Raw genomic sequence first — 14,708 nt, forward strand, 5'->3', positions numbered from 1 at the left:
AATTTGGTCGGGTGGCACGATTTAATGTTTTATGTTTTGTAGGTAGACTCTAAAAGAGTTTCATGCACAAGGACCCCCAGGTCACTCTGCACCTCAGCATGTTGTAATTTCTCCCCATTCAAATAACATTCCTTTTTACTGTTTTTTTTCCCCAAGGTGGATGACCTCACATTCTCCGACATTGTGTTCCATCTGCCAAACCTTAGCCCATTCACTTAACCTATCTACATCTCTTTGCAGCATCTCTGTGTCCTCTAAACAATCCGCTTTCCCACTAATCTTTGTGTCATCTGCAAATTTTGTTACACGACACTCTGTCCCCTCTTCCAGGTCATCTATGTATATTGTAAACAGTTGCGGTCCCAGCACCGATCCCTGTGGCACACCATCAACCACCGATTTCCAACCCGAAAAAGGACCCAATTATCCCGAATCTCTGCTTTCTGTCAGCTCGCCAATTCTCTATCCATGCTAATACATTTCCTATGACTCCGCGTACCTTTATGTTCTGCAGTAACCTTTTGTGTGGCACGTTATCGAAAGCCTTTTGGAAATCTAAATACACCACATCCATCGGTACACCTCGATCCACCATGCTCGTTATATCCTCAAAGAATTCCAGTAAATTATTTAAACATGCTTTCCCCTTCCTAAATCCATGCTGCGTCTGCTTGATTGTATTATTTCTATCTAGATGTCCCGCTATTTCTTCCTTAATGATAGCTTCAAGCATTTTTCCCACTACAGATGTTAAACTAACCGGCTTATAGTTACCTGCCTTTTGTCTGCCCACTTTTTTAAACAGAGGCGTTACATTTGCTGCGTTTTAATTCGCTGGTACCTCCCCAGAGTCCACAGAATTTTGGTCGATTATAACGAATGCATCTGCTCGAACGTCTACCATCTCTTTTAATACCCTGGGATACATTTCATCAGGACCAGGGGACTTGTCTACCTTGAGTCCTATTAGCTGTCCAGCACTACCCCGCGAGTGATAGTGATTATCGCAAAGTCCTTCCGTCCCACATTCCCGTGACCAGCAATTTTTGGCATGGATTTTGTGTGTTCCACTGTGAAGACCGAAGCAAAATAATTGTTTGAGGTCTCAGCCATTTCCACATTTCCCATTATTAAATCCCCATTCTCATCTTCTAAGGGACCAACATTTACTTTAGTCACTCTTTTCCGTTTTATATATCGGTAAAAACTTTTACGAACTATTAATATATTTTGTGCAAGTTTACCTTCGTAATCTATCTTTCCTTTCTTTATTGCTTTCTTCATCATTCTTTGCTGTCGTTTAAAATGGTCCCAACCTGCTAGTTTCCCACTAACCTTGGCCACCTTATATGCATTGGTTTTTATTTTTATACTCTCCTTTATTTCCTTGGTTATCTATGGCTGGTTATCCCTTCTCTTACCGCCCTTATTTTTCACTGGAATATATTTTTGTTGAGCACTATGAAAGAGCTCCATAAAAGTCCTCCACTGTTCTTCCATTGTGGCACCGTTTAGTCTGTGTTTCCAGTCTACTTTAGACAACTCTGCCCTCATCCCACTATAGTCACCTTTGGTTAATCATACTACGCTCGTTTGAGACACTACTTCCTCACCCTCAAACTGTATTACAAATTCAAACATACTGTGATCACTCATTCTGAGAGGATCTTTTACTGGGAAATCGTTTATTATTCCTGTCTCATTGCACAGGACTAGATCTAAGATAGCATGCTCCCTTGCATGTTCTGTAACATACTGTTCTAAGAAACAATCCCGTATGCATTCTATGAATTCCTCCTCAAGGCTTCCCAGTGCGATTTGATTTGACCAATCGATATGTAGGTTTAAAATCCACCATGATTACTGCCGTTGCTTTTTCACATGCCTCCATTATTCCGTTGGTTATTGCCCGCCCCACCATGAAGCTATTATTTGGGTGCCTATAAACTACGCCCACCAGTGACTTTTTCCCTTTACTATCTCTAATCTCCACCCACAATGATTCAACATTTTGTTCATTAGAGCCAATATCGTCTCTCACAACTGCCCAGATATCGTCCTTCATTAACAGAGCTACCCCACCTCCTTTCCCTTCTTGTCTATCTTTCCGAATTGTCAGATACCCCTGGATGTTTAATTCCCTGTCCTGGCCAACCTGCAACGTTTCTGCAATGGCCACCAAATCATACCCATTTATGATGATTTGTGCCGTCAACTCATTTACTTTATTTCGAATGCTGCGTGCGGTTAGGTAGAGTGTTTTAAAACTAGTTTTTAATCCATGATTTTTAGTTTTGACACCTCCTGCAGCCCCTTTATATTCATACATATTTTCCCTTCCTATCACCTTGTCGTTTACACTTACCCCAGTGCTAGTCTGCTTTACTGCCTCCAGCTTTTTGCATTTTTTCTTGGGGTCCTGTGATCTGAGCTCTCACCCACTCTAACTAGCTCTGTGTCCTCTCCTGGGTTCCGAATACTCCTTGCATTGCGGCACCGAGATTTCATGCTTGCCTTTTTATTACATTCTGACCCTTTAGAATTTTGCTGTACATTAGTCTGCTGCAAAAGCAGGGGCCACGTCGCTTAATGGATAAGGCATCTGCTTTGATGCAAACACTGATGTTATCAGAAAATTGCAACGTCAAATGCTGCCGTGGTTATTTTGGCAAAACTTCTTCATCTTTATAAAACCAAACCACGTTCGCACTCATTAAGGTGAGTTCCATCCAAACAATGCAATGATCTTTATTAAAAGGCATTTTTTCATGCTGTGTATATTGCTCACTGATTTTTGGAGATAGTGTCCAACAAACCAACAATTAATACCGAAAAGATATTCATGTTTCCAGTTTGAACAACAGCTTCGCGTCAATTAGTGCAACAAAGGGCAGTGGAGGGAATTGTGATCAGATTCCAATGAGATCCATCGTGAGTCGATAAAAAAAAATCACTTGCAGAATCGCTGCGAGCAGGGAAACCCCTATTGGATTTCGAGTCCAACGCCTTAACCACTCGGCCATCGCAGCTTTACAGTCGAGCTGCTTTAATAGTCGAATCGTTGGTACAATTTATCAGAGAGACCGCCTGCATGCTTGCCCGATTGGATCTCCCAGTCGATGTGAAAATTAAATCGTAGAATCGCAGAATCTTACAGCAAAGAAGGAAAAATTTTGGTCAGAACTGAAAGAATTTACATTTCGCAAAAACTGAACAGTCTTGAGAGCTTCTTTCTCGAAAAACAAGTGAGATATATTTTTAAAATTATGAAGGTATATGATCGAGTTGATGTGGAGAAAATGTTTGCTATTGTGCAGGAGTTCAGAACGGGAGGTCAACGATAAAATCAGGAGACAATTCAAGAGCAACTTATTTACCAAAAAGTGGTTAGAATGTGGAAGATGCTACACGAGCAGTAGTTGAGGCGAATAGCACAGATTCATTTTAAAGGGAATTGCGTAAGCAGATGACTGAGAACGCAACAGAACAATATGCTGATAGGATCAAGTGAAATAGGGTAGTGTGCAGCATTAACTCTAGCAACACCAGTTAGGTACAATTGTCTCTTTCTGTGATGCAATCTCTACATAACGTTATGTAACACTCATGTTAAACAACAACAACTTATATATAATTAGCACCTTGAAATTAGCGAAACGTCCAAGGCGCTTCGCAAGAGTATTATGCGATACAAATTTGGCACCGAGCCACTAAATACAAATTAGCGCAGGTGACTAAAAGATTGGTCAACCAGTTATGCTTGATAATGAGGAAGAAAGCTGTACATTGCAGGTAGATTTCAAAGAACTGGTCAGGGGTTTAATGGAATTCAGCCCGGAGAAGTGTTAGATAATGCATTTGGGGAGTGCTTATAGGGAAAGCGAATAAACATTAAATGTTCGGCCACTGATAAGTGTAGAGGTGCAAATGACATTGAAGTGCATGTCCACAGAATCCTTGACGATAGCAGGGCAGGTAGATAAGATGCTTGTGAAGGATAGACAGAAAGCTAAAGGAGGCGGGGTGGCGTTGCTGGTTAAAGAGGAAATTAATGCATGATAAGGAGGGACATTAGCTTGGATGATTTGGAAGCGGTATGGGGGGAGTTTCATAATACCAAATGGCAGAAAACGCTAGTGGGAATTGGGTACAGACCTCCAAACAGTGGTAGTGACGTTGGGGACAGCATCAAACTTGAAATAAGGGGTGTGTGCAATAACGGTACAGCAGTTACCATGGGCGACTTTAATCTATATATTGATTGGGCTGACCAAACAGGTAGCAATGCGGTGGAGGACGATTCCCTGGAGCATATTAGGGATGGTTTTCCAGACCAATATGTCGAGGAACGACCAAGAGAGCTGGCCATCGTAGACTAGGTGATGTGTAATGAGAAGGGACTAATTGGCAATCTTGTTGTGCGAGGCACCTTGGGGAAGAGTGACCATAACATGATAGAATTCTTTATAAGAAGGAGAGTGACAAAGTTAATTCAGAAATTAGGGACCTGAACTTTAGGAAAGGTAATTTCGATGTTATGAGGCGTGAATTGGCTAGAATAGACTCGCAAATGATGCTTAAAATGTTGACGGTGGATAGGCAATGGCAAACATTTAAAGACCACATGATAAACTTCACCAATTGTACATCCTTGTCTGGAGTAAAAATACAACGGGGAAGATGGCTCAACCGTGGCTACCAAGGGAAATTAAGGATAGTGTTAAATCCCAGGAAGATTTATATAAATTGGCCAGAAAAATCAGCAAACCTGAGGACTGGGAGAAATTTAGTATTCAGCCAAGGAGGACTAAGGGTTTCGTTAAGAGGGGGAAAAAAGAGTACGAGACGAAGTGCGCCAGGAGCATAAAAATGACTGCCAAAGCTTCTATATATATCTGAAGAGAAAAAGATTAGTGAAGTCAAACGTAGGTCTCTTGCATTCGGATTCAGGTGAATTTATAATGGGGAACAAAGAAAAGGCAGAATAATTGAACAAATACTTTGGTTCTGTCTTCACGACGGAAGAGACAAATAACCTTATGGATGTACTAGGGGAGCGAGGGTCGAGTGCAAAGGAGGAACTGAAGGATATGCTGATTAGATGGGAAATTCTGTTGGGGATAATTGATGTGATTGAAGGCCGATAAATCCCCGGGGCCTGATAGTCTGCATCCGAGAGTATATAAGGAAGTGTCCCGAGAAATAGTGAATGCATTCGTGATCATTTTCCAACAGTCTATCGAATCTGGGTCAGTTCCCATGGACTGGAGGGTTGGTAATGTAACACCACTTTTTAAAAAAGGAGGGAGAGAGAAAATGGGTAATTATAGATCGGTCAGCCTGACATCAGTCGTGGGGAAAATGTTGGAATCAATTATTAAAGATGAAATCGCAGCGCATTTGGAAAGCAGTGACAGTGTCGGTACAAGTCAGCATGGATTTATGAAGGGAAAATCAAGCTCCAGAATTTTCTGAATATGTAACTTGCAGAGTGGACAAGGGAGAACCAATGGATGTGGTGGGGGTATTTGGACTTTCAAAATGCTTTAGATAAGGTCCGACACAAGAGATTTGTGTGCAAAATCAAAGCACCTGGTATTGGGTGTAATGTACTTACGTGGATAGAAACAGAGAAACAAAGAAAATAGGTGCAGGAGTAGGCCATTCGTCCATTCGAGACTGCACCGGCATTCAATCAGATCATGGCTGACCATTCCTTCAGTTCCGCTGTCCTGCTGTCTCTCCATACCCCTTGATCCCCTTAATCGTAAGGGCCATATATCCAATGAACTGGGATCAACAACTCTCTGCGGCAGGGAATTCCACAGGTCAACAACTTTCTGAGTGAAGAAGGTTCTCCTCATCTCAGTCGTACATGGCCTGCCTCTCATCCTAAGACTATCTCACCTGGTTCTGGACTTCCCCAATATCAAGAACATTCTTCCCGCATCTAACCTGTCCAGTCCTGTCAGAATCTTAAATGTTTCTTTGAGATCCCCTCTCATCCTTCTCAACTCCAGTGAGTAAAGGCCTAGTTGATCCAGTCTCTCCTCATATGACAGCCCAGCCATCCCTGGAATCAGTCTGGTGAACCTTCGCTGTACTCCCTCAATAGCAAGAACGTCCTTCCTCAGACTAGGAGACCAAAACTAAACACAATATTCCAGGTGAGGCCACATTAAGGCCCTGTACAATAGCAGTAAGACCTCCCTGCTCCTATATTCAATACCCGAGCTACGAAGGCCAACATAGCATTTGCCTTCTTTACCACCTGCTTTCTTTACCACCTTCTTTACTACCTGCGTGCCCACTTTCAGTGACTGATGAACCAAGACACCCAGGTCTCGCTGCACCTCCCCTTTTTCTCGTCTGCCACCATTCAGATAATATTCTGCCTCCGTGTATTTGACCCCAAAATGCATAACCTCATATTTATCAAGATTATACCACATCTGCCATGTATTGGCCCACTCACCTAATCTGTCCACATCATCCTGCAGCCTCTGAGCGTCCTCCTTACAGCTCACACCGCCACCTAGTTTAGTGTCGTCCACAAACTTGGAGATATTACACTCTATCCCTTTATCCAAATCGTTAATGTATATTGTAAAGAGCTGGGATCCCAGCACTGAGCCCTGCGGCACTCCACTAGTCACTGCCTGCCATTCTGAAAAGGAGCCGTTTATCCCGACTCTCTCTATCCACGTCATTACATTACCACCAACACCATGAGCTTTGATTTTGTATACCAATATCCTCGTCAAAAGCCTTTTGAAAGCCCAAATACACCACATCCATTGCTTCTCCTTGTGCACTCAACTAGCGATATCCTCGAAAAATTCCAGAAGATTCGTCAAGCATGATTTCCCTTTCATAAATCTATGCTGACTCGGTCCGATCCTGTCACTGCTTTCCAAATTAACTCCTTAGTGATTGATTCCGATAGTTTCCCCATTACGGATGTCAAGCTAACGGGTATATAATTACCCGCTTTCTCTCTCCCTCCATTTTTAAAAAGTAGCATTAAATCAGCTACCCTCCAGTCCATCGGAACTGATCCAGAGTCGATAGCTTGCTGGAAAATTATCACCAATGCATCCACTATTTCTCGGGCCACTTCGTTAAGTACTCTGACATGCAGACTATCAGGACTCGGGGATTTATCGGCCTTTAATCCCATCAACTTCCTTAACACAATTTCCCACCTAATAAGGATATCTTTCAGTTCTTCATTCTCACTAGACCCATTGTCCCCTATTACATTCGGAAGTTGATCTGTATCTTCCTTTGTGAAGACAGAACAAAAGTGTCGAGAATTGGTTGGCAGACAGGAAGCAGAGAGTCGGGTTGAACGGCTCCTTTCCAGAATGGCCGGCAGTGACTAGTGGAGTGCCTCAGGGCTCAGTGCTGGGACCCCAGCTCTTCACAGAATACATTAATGATTCAGATGAAGGAATTGAGTGTAATACCTCCAGGTCTGCAGATGAAACTAAATTATCTGGCGGTGTGAGCCCTGAGGAGGACGCTAAGAGGCTGCAGGTTGGCTTGGACAGGTTAGGTGAGTGGGCAAATACATGGCAGATGCAGTATAATGTTGATAAATGTACGGTTATCCACTTTGATGGCAAAACAACGAAGGCAGAACATTATCTGCATGGCGGCAGATTAGGAAAAGGTGAGGTGTAACGAGACCTGGGTGTCATGGTTCATCAGTCATTGAAAGTTGGCATGCAGGTACAGCAGGCTGTGAAGAAGGCAAATGGTATGTTGGCCTTCATAGCTAGGGGATTTGAGTATAGGAGCAGGGTCGTCTTACTGCAGTTGTAAAGGGCATTGGTGAGACTCACCTGGAATATTGTATTCAGTTTAGGTCTCCTAATCTGTGGAAGGAAGTCCTTGCTATTGAGGGAGTGCAGCGAGGTTTCGACAGACTGATTCCAGGGATGGCTAGACTGACATATGAAAATAGACTGAATCGACTGGGCCTTTATACACTGGAGTTTAGAAGGATGAGAGGGGATCTCGTAGAAACATGTAAGATTCCGACTGGACTGGACATGTTCGATGCAGGAAGAATGTTCAAAATGTTGGGAAAGTCCAGAACCAGGGGACACAGTTTTACGATAAGGGGTAGGCCATTTAGAACGAGGATGAGGAGAAACTTCTTCACTCAGAGAGTTGTTAACCTGTGGAATTCCCTGCCGCAAAGAGTAGTTAATGCCAGTTCATTGGGTATATTGAACAGGTAATTATTGTGGCCCTTATGGCTAAAAGGATCAAGAGGTAGGGAGGAAACAGGAAAGCGGTACTGAGGGAATGATCAGCCATGATCTTATTGAGTGGTGGTGCAGGCTCTAAGTGTCGAATGGCGTACTGCTGAATCTATTTTCGATGTTTACATGTTGAGAAGCAACACGGAATACTTGCATTCATTAGATGAGCCATAGAATATAAGATCGGGGAAGTTAGCTTCAAATGTGTAAAACTCTAGTTGGGCCACAGCTAAATTATTGCATGCTTCTCTGGTCACCGCATTACAGGAATGTTCAGACAGCACTCGTGAGCATAAAGGTTAGATTTAGGCGGATGTTGAATTTAGCTCTGAGTAAATATTGCATTGGCTGGGTGTGTTTTCCTTGGAAAAGATGAGGCTAAGGGGATCCGTATTGAAGTGAATAAAATTTTGAGTGGCCTCGATCGAGTGCATAGAAAGGATCTATTTCCCTTAGCAGAGTGGCCAACAACCAGGCATCATAGATTTAAAGTAATTGCTAGGAGGTTTTCCGGAATTTGAGGGACACTGTTTCCAACCAGGGGTAGTGAGAGTCTGGAACTCACTACTGAAAGTGATTTAAAGGCAGAAGTCCTCACCACTTTTAAAAGTCCTTGAATATGCACTTCAATTCCAGTCACCTAAAAGGCTATGGAATAAGAGCTGGAAAGTGGCATTAGTCTGGATATGTCGGATTTTAGTCGGAATTTAGGTCATGATCTGGTGTTTCTTCGGCAGCTCAGTGCATTTTGCAGCAAATCAATACTTCAGAGAAGGGAAACTGCGTTCCCTGCAATTCCTGCTGCACAAGTAGTTCCAATCCTACCCACTTTTCCATTGAGCTCACTTAGAACCTGAGACTATTACACAGGAACAAGAGCAAGCCATCGATCCTGTTACAGAAGGACAGCAGAATTCCATTAGCCCCTCGAGCCAGTTGCAAAGGACAAGAGGAAGTAATTCAGATCCTTAGGCTTTTTATACAAGAAGAGTAGAACTCCATTCGGCCGCTCGTACCTGCTGCATAGATGACGAGGAGGCACACTTTCCTGTTACACATAATTAGCTGGAGGCCAATCAGCCTCACTGCACTGTTGCACAGGGAAAGGAGGAGGCCATTAACGCCTCAAATCTGAGCCTTAGGAGAGGCAGAAGGCGATCAATTCATTGAGCTTGCTCTACAAGAAGAGTATAAGTCCATTTAGATCCTAGAACATAGAAACATAAAAAACGGGAGCAGTAATAGTCCGTTCGGCCCTTCGAGTCTGCACCGCCATTTAATATGATCATTGTTAATCCTCTATCTCAACAACATATTCACGCTTTCCCCCCATATCACTTGTTCTCTTTTGTGTCTGTAAATCTATCTCCCTCTTAAATATATTCAGTGACTCGGCATTCAAAGCCTTCTGTGGAAGGGAATTCCACAGCTGCACTACTCTCTGAATGAAAAAAAAATCTCACCTTCTCCTTCCCAAATTTCCTACCCCGTATTCTGAGACTGTGACCCCTTGTTATAACCTTCCCAAACAGGTGAATCATCTTCCCCGTATCCAGTCTATTCAACCCTTTCAGAATGGTATACGTTTCAATGAGATCCTCTCTCATTTTACTAAACTCTACAGAATACAGGCCTAGTCGACCCAATCTCTGCTCATACGACAGTCCTGCCATCCCAATAATCCATCTGGCGAACCTTCGCTGCACTCCCTCTATGGCAAGTATATCCTTTCTTCGATAACGAAACCAAAACTGCACACAATACTCCAGGTGCGGTCTCACAAAGGCCCTGTAGAACTGTAGTAACACATCTTTACTCATTTACTCACATCCTCTTGGAATGAAGGCGAACATATCATCTGCCTTCCTATATGCTTGCTGCACCTGCATGTATGCTTCCAATAGACTATTTTACAAGGACATCAGGTCCCTCTGCCCATCGATCCTGTTTCCTGTCCATTAACCAATTTTCAATCCATGCTAGTATATTACCCCCAATCATATATGCTTTAATTTTGCACACTACATCGTACGTGGGACTTTATCAGAGGCCTTCTGTAAATCCAAGTACACTATATCCACTCATTCTCCCTTTACTTTTCTATCAGTTACATCCTCAAAAACTCGAGGAGGTTTGTCAAACATGGTGTTCTTTTCGGAATTCGTGTTGACTTTGTCTAATCCCTTTGGTATTATCTAAGTGTTTTGTTATAATATCCTTTACTATAGATTCTCGCATTTTCCTTACAACTGGTGTTCGGCTAACCGGTCTGTAGTTCCTTTTTTTCTCTCTCCCTCCATTTTTAAACAGTGGGGTTACATTTGCCACCGTTCAAACTGCAGGAACTGTTCCATAACCTATAGATGTTTCGAAGTTGTCAACCAATGCATGCACTGTTTTCATTGCAACCTCTTTTAGTACTCTGGGATGCAGATCATAAGGCCCTGGTTCTTTATCGGCCCTCATTCCCATTAGTTTCCTCAGCACTATTTTCTTACAAATAATCATGTCCGTTAATTCCTCTTGCTCACTCGACCTTTGGTTCACAAGCATTTTTGGGGTGTTATTAATGTCCTCCGTGAAGACAGAACCAAAGTATTTATTTAATTGTCCTGCCATTTCCTTGTTCCACATTATAAATTCCCCCATTTCTGTCTGTTAAGGGCATACATTTGTCTTCACTAATCTTTTCCTTTTTACGAGCTTGTAGAATCTACTGCAGCCTGTTTTTATGTTCCTTGCAAGTTCACTGTTATACTCTATTCCTCGCCTCTCAATCAATCTCTTGGCACATTTTTGCTGAATTTTAAATTGTTCCCCATCCTCAGGCTTGTACTTTTTCTGGCAACTTTGTATAACTCTTCTTTGAATCTAAGACTATCCTTAATTTATTTTGTTAACCATGGTTGGGCCAGCATCCTTTTTTTTTACACCAGAAAGGAAAGTATAACTGCCGCAATTCATACATTCGTTACTGAAATTTCATTCCTTGCCCGTCCACCAACATGACGTTTCTTGACTCTTCCCAATCTATCATACCCCTTGCAATTCATTTCCCATGCATTCGTTGTATCCTTTGCTTAGATTTAGGACCATAGATTTGGATTGGGCTACTTCACTTTCCATCTTAATAACGATTTGAATCGAGTTATTGCCACTCCTCGCTAAATGACCCCAGACAACTTGACTTTTAATTAATCCCTTCTCTTTCCACAAGGCCCAATCTAGGATATTCTGTTCCCGAGTACGCTCCGCAAAATATTGGGCTAAAAAAACAACTGGTATAAACGCCATGTATTCATCGGCCACATTATTATTACTTTAATTTACATGTAGTTTAAAGTCACCTTCGATGATGGTAGTACCTTTGTTACATGCAGCTCTGATTTCCTGTTAATGTTATCCTCCACACTACCACAACTGTTTGGAGGCCTCTGGGCAACTCACACCAATCTTTTCTGGTCCTTCATTCTCCTTAGTGCCATCCAACTGAATCTACATCTTGTCTTTCTGAGCCGAATACCTTTCTCATTATTGCACTGATATCGTCCTTTACCAACACCGCAACACAACCCGCTCTTTCTTTTTGCCTGTCCTTTCTAAATACCGAATTCATTTGATATTCAGTTCCCAACCCTGGTCAACGTGCAACCAAATATCTGTAATTGCTCCGATATTGTATCTGTTTACATCTGTTTGTGCTGTTAATTCTTCTAACTTATTACAGATGCTTCGTCCATTCAGATACAATGCTTTTAAATTGGTCTTTTTAACATTATTAGAGATCATAACATTTTTTTGCACTATAGCCCGATTTATCTTATCGCTTTTTTTCTTATCAGGATCCTATTTTTTAGTGCACTCTTTTGATTGTATACTCAGTCCCTTCTTGACATAATGTGGATACATTACAACAATCACTTTCCGGCATTGCTTCATTTTCATTTCTCTTTAGCAGTCTAGATTTCTCTGCATTGCGACCGTCCTCCCCACCGCCTCCCCTCCCCCACTCCGCTCTCCCCTTAATAGAAGATGTTGCACAGGATTAGGACGAGGCATTTCAGACACACCGACCTATTATACAGGAACAGGTGTAGACTAATCAACCCCTAGAACCTGTTACATTGGAAGCGGGGGATGACATTCCGTCCCTCAAACTATTGCACAGGAACAGCCTGAATCATTCAGCCCCTCTTGCACATTGCACAGCCGGAGGCCTGTGGCACTGGACTAGTAATTCAGTGAGAGAAAATCACAGTCCACCAAGAGAGTAGGACAATTTAAATTCAATTAAATACATCTAGAATTTTAAAAGTTTTAATAATATTTACCATTGACGCAACACACCATCTCGTTCAAAAGTCTCCTTTAATGAAGGAAATCTGCAGTCCTTACTGCTCTGGGCCAAATGTGGCCCCAGATCTAGAGCAACGTGGTTGGCTCTTTGCGGCCCTCTGAAAAGGCCCAGCGAGAAACTCATTTGTATAAGGTGGTGAACCATCACCTTCACAAGGGCAATTAGGGAAGTGCAATAAAGGCTGCCCTTGCGAGCATTGTCCACATAATAGAATGAATAAAAGAAACAATATGATCTCGAGATTGTAACACAGGAAAAAGAAGAACCGCAAGAGAGGTCAGAGAATGTGGAGTCTGGAGACAACTGGATGAATGCATAGCTATCTGGCTTTAAGACAGAAAGCAGAGAGTAGGGGTAAAAGTTAGCTTTTTAGAGTGGCAGAATGTGGGCAGTGCTGTTCCACAAGGATCGGTGCTGGGAACACTGTTGTTTACAATTTATATTAATGACTTCTACCTGGGAATCAAAAACACAATTTCTCAATTTGCGGATGATGCCAAATTAGTTGGATATTCAAAACTGAGGATGACTGCAACAAATTCTGTTGCACAGATGAGGAGAAGGCAATGCCACACCAACGAACCTGTTGCACAGAAATAGTAGGAGGCAATTGAGCATTACCAGTCTGTTACACAAGAACAGGAGAAGGCCATTAACCGCTTGCTAGCGATGTCAACATGCTTAAATGAATAAAATAAAATAATAGATTTTTGCATGGTTACAAGAAGAGTTGGAAAGTGGGATTAGGAGGGATAGCAATTTTCGGACGGTGCGGACACGCTGGCCGAAGTGGCCTCCTTCCGTGCTGAAAGGTTCTACGAGTCCATGACAAAACATCCCTTTCAAACAGAAACATGATGATTCGGGTCTGACAGGGCATCCGTTTTAGACGGCGGATATTGATCCAGTGGCGATGAATGTTCATCGACTTGAAACATTCACTCTGTTTCTCTGTCCGCAGATTCTGCCTCATCTGCTGAGTGTTTCCAGATTTTTTTCAGCTCAGATTACGTATCAACACTATTTTACTTTTGTATTGATGCACAATTTGGCGACTCTGCGGCGCAATGGATATCACGTTGTTTTTCTAATTCTTGGCATATTAAACATTCAAAATTTTTGGTCTCGATTCCCACCAGAGTCAGGATTTGAGTCTGGGCCGCACAGTGAACTTTGCATCAAAGCAATACTTCAGACAAGGCTAACTGTGGTCCCTGCACTTTCTGTTGCACAAGTGGCTCCAGTCCTTCCCAAGTATCATCTGAATATTTTGCACGGTAACAGATGCAAGCAATCGAGCCTGTTACACAGGGACAGGTGGAGGCCAATGAGTCACTTAACCACTCAAACCAATTGCAAAGGGCAGGAGGAAGCCATTCAGTTGTGTGCGCCTGTTTTACAAGAAATGTCGAACTCCATTCGGTCGCTCGAACTTTTCGCATAGTTGATCATAAGGCACTGCCAATCCAATGAAGCTATTGAGCAGAAATAGGACTATGTAATTGAACCTCTCCAGTCTGTTGCACAAGGACAGGGGAAGGCCATTAGCCCCTCGAGCCTGAGGCATCGGACTGGCGGAAGCCATTCCGCTCCTTGAGACATATCTATAAGAAGAGTAGAAGTGCAGGTAGCCATTCGAAAGGCTCAGGATGAGGCATTTGCGAATCACGAACCTGTTATACAGGAACAGGAGGAGGCTAATCAATCTCCCGATCCTGTTGCGTAGGAACAGGGCACACCATTCCTTCCCTCAACCTATTGCAAAGGAATAAGAGGTGTCATTCAACCCCTTGAGCGCATTACACAGATGGAGTTCAATCATAGTAGCATGATGGTTATGTCACTGGACTAATAATCCAGAGAGAATAAATCATAGCCCACCACGAGAGTAGGGAAATTTAAATTCAATTAAGTAAATCTGGAATTTTAAAAGTATCAATAATGATGACCATTGTAACAAACTCCTCATCTGGTTCACTTGTCTCCTTTCGGGAAATAATTCTGCTGTCCTTACCGGTCTGGGCCTATATCATACTCCAAACCCACAGCAATGTCGTTGGCTCTTAACTGACCTCTGA

This window comes from Pristiophorus japonicus, chromosome 33, assembly GCF_044704955.1.
Source record: "Pristiophorus japonicus isolate sPriJap1 chromosome 33, sPriJap1.hap1, whole genome shotgun sequence".
Lineage (NCBI taxonomy): Eukaryota > Metazoa > Chordata > Chondrichthyes > Pristiophoridae > Pristiophorus > Pristiophorus japonicus.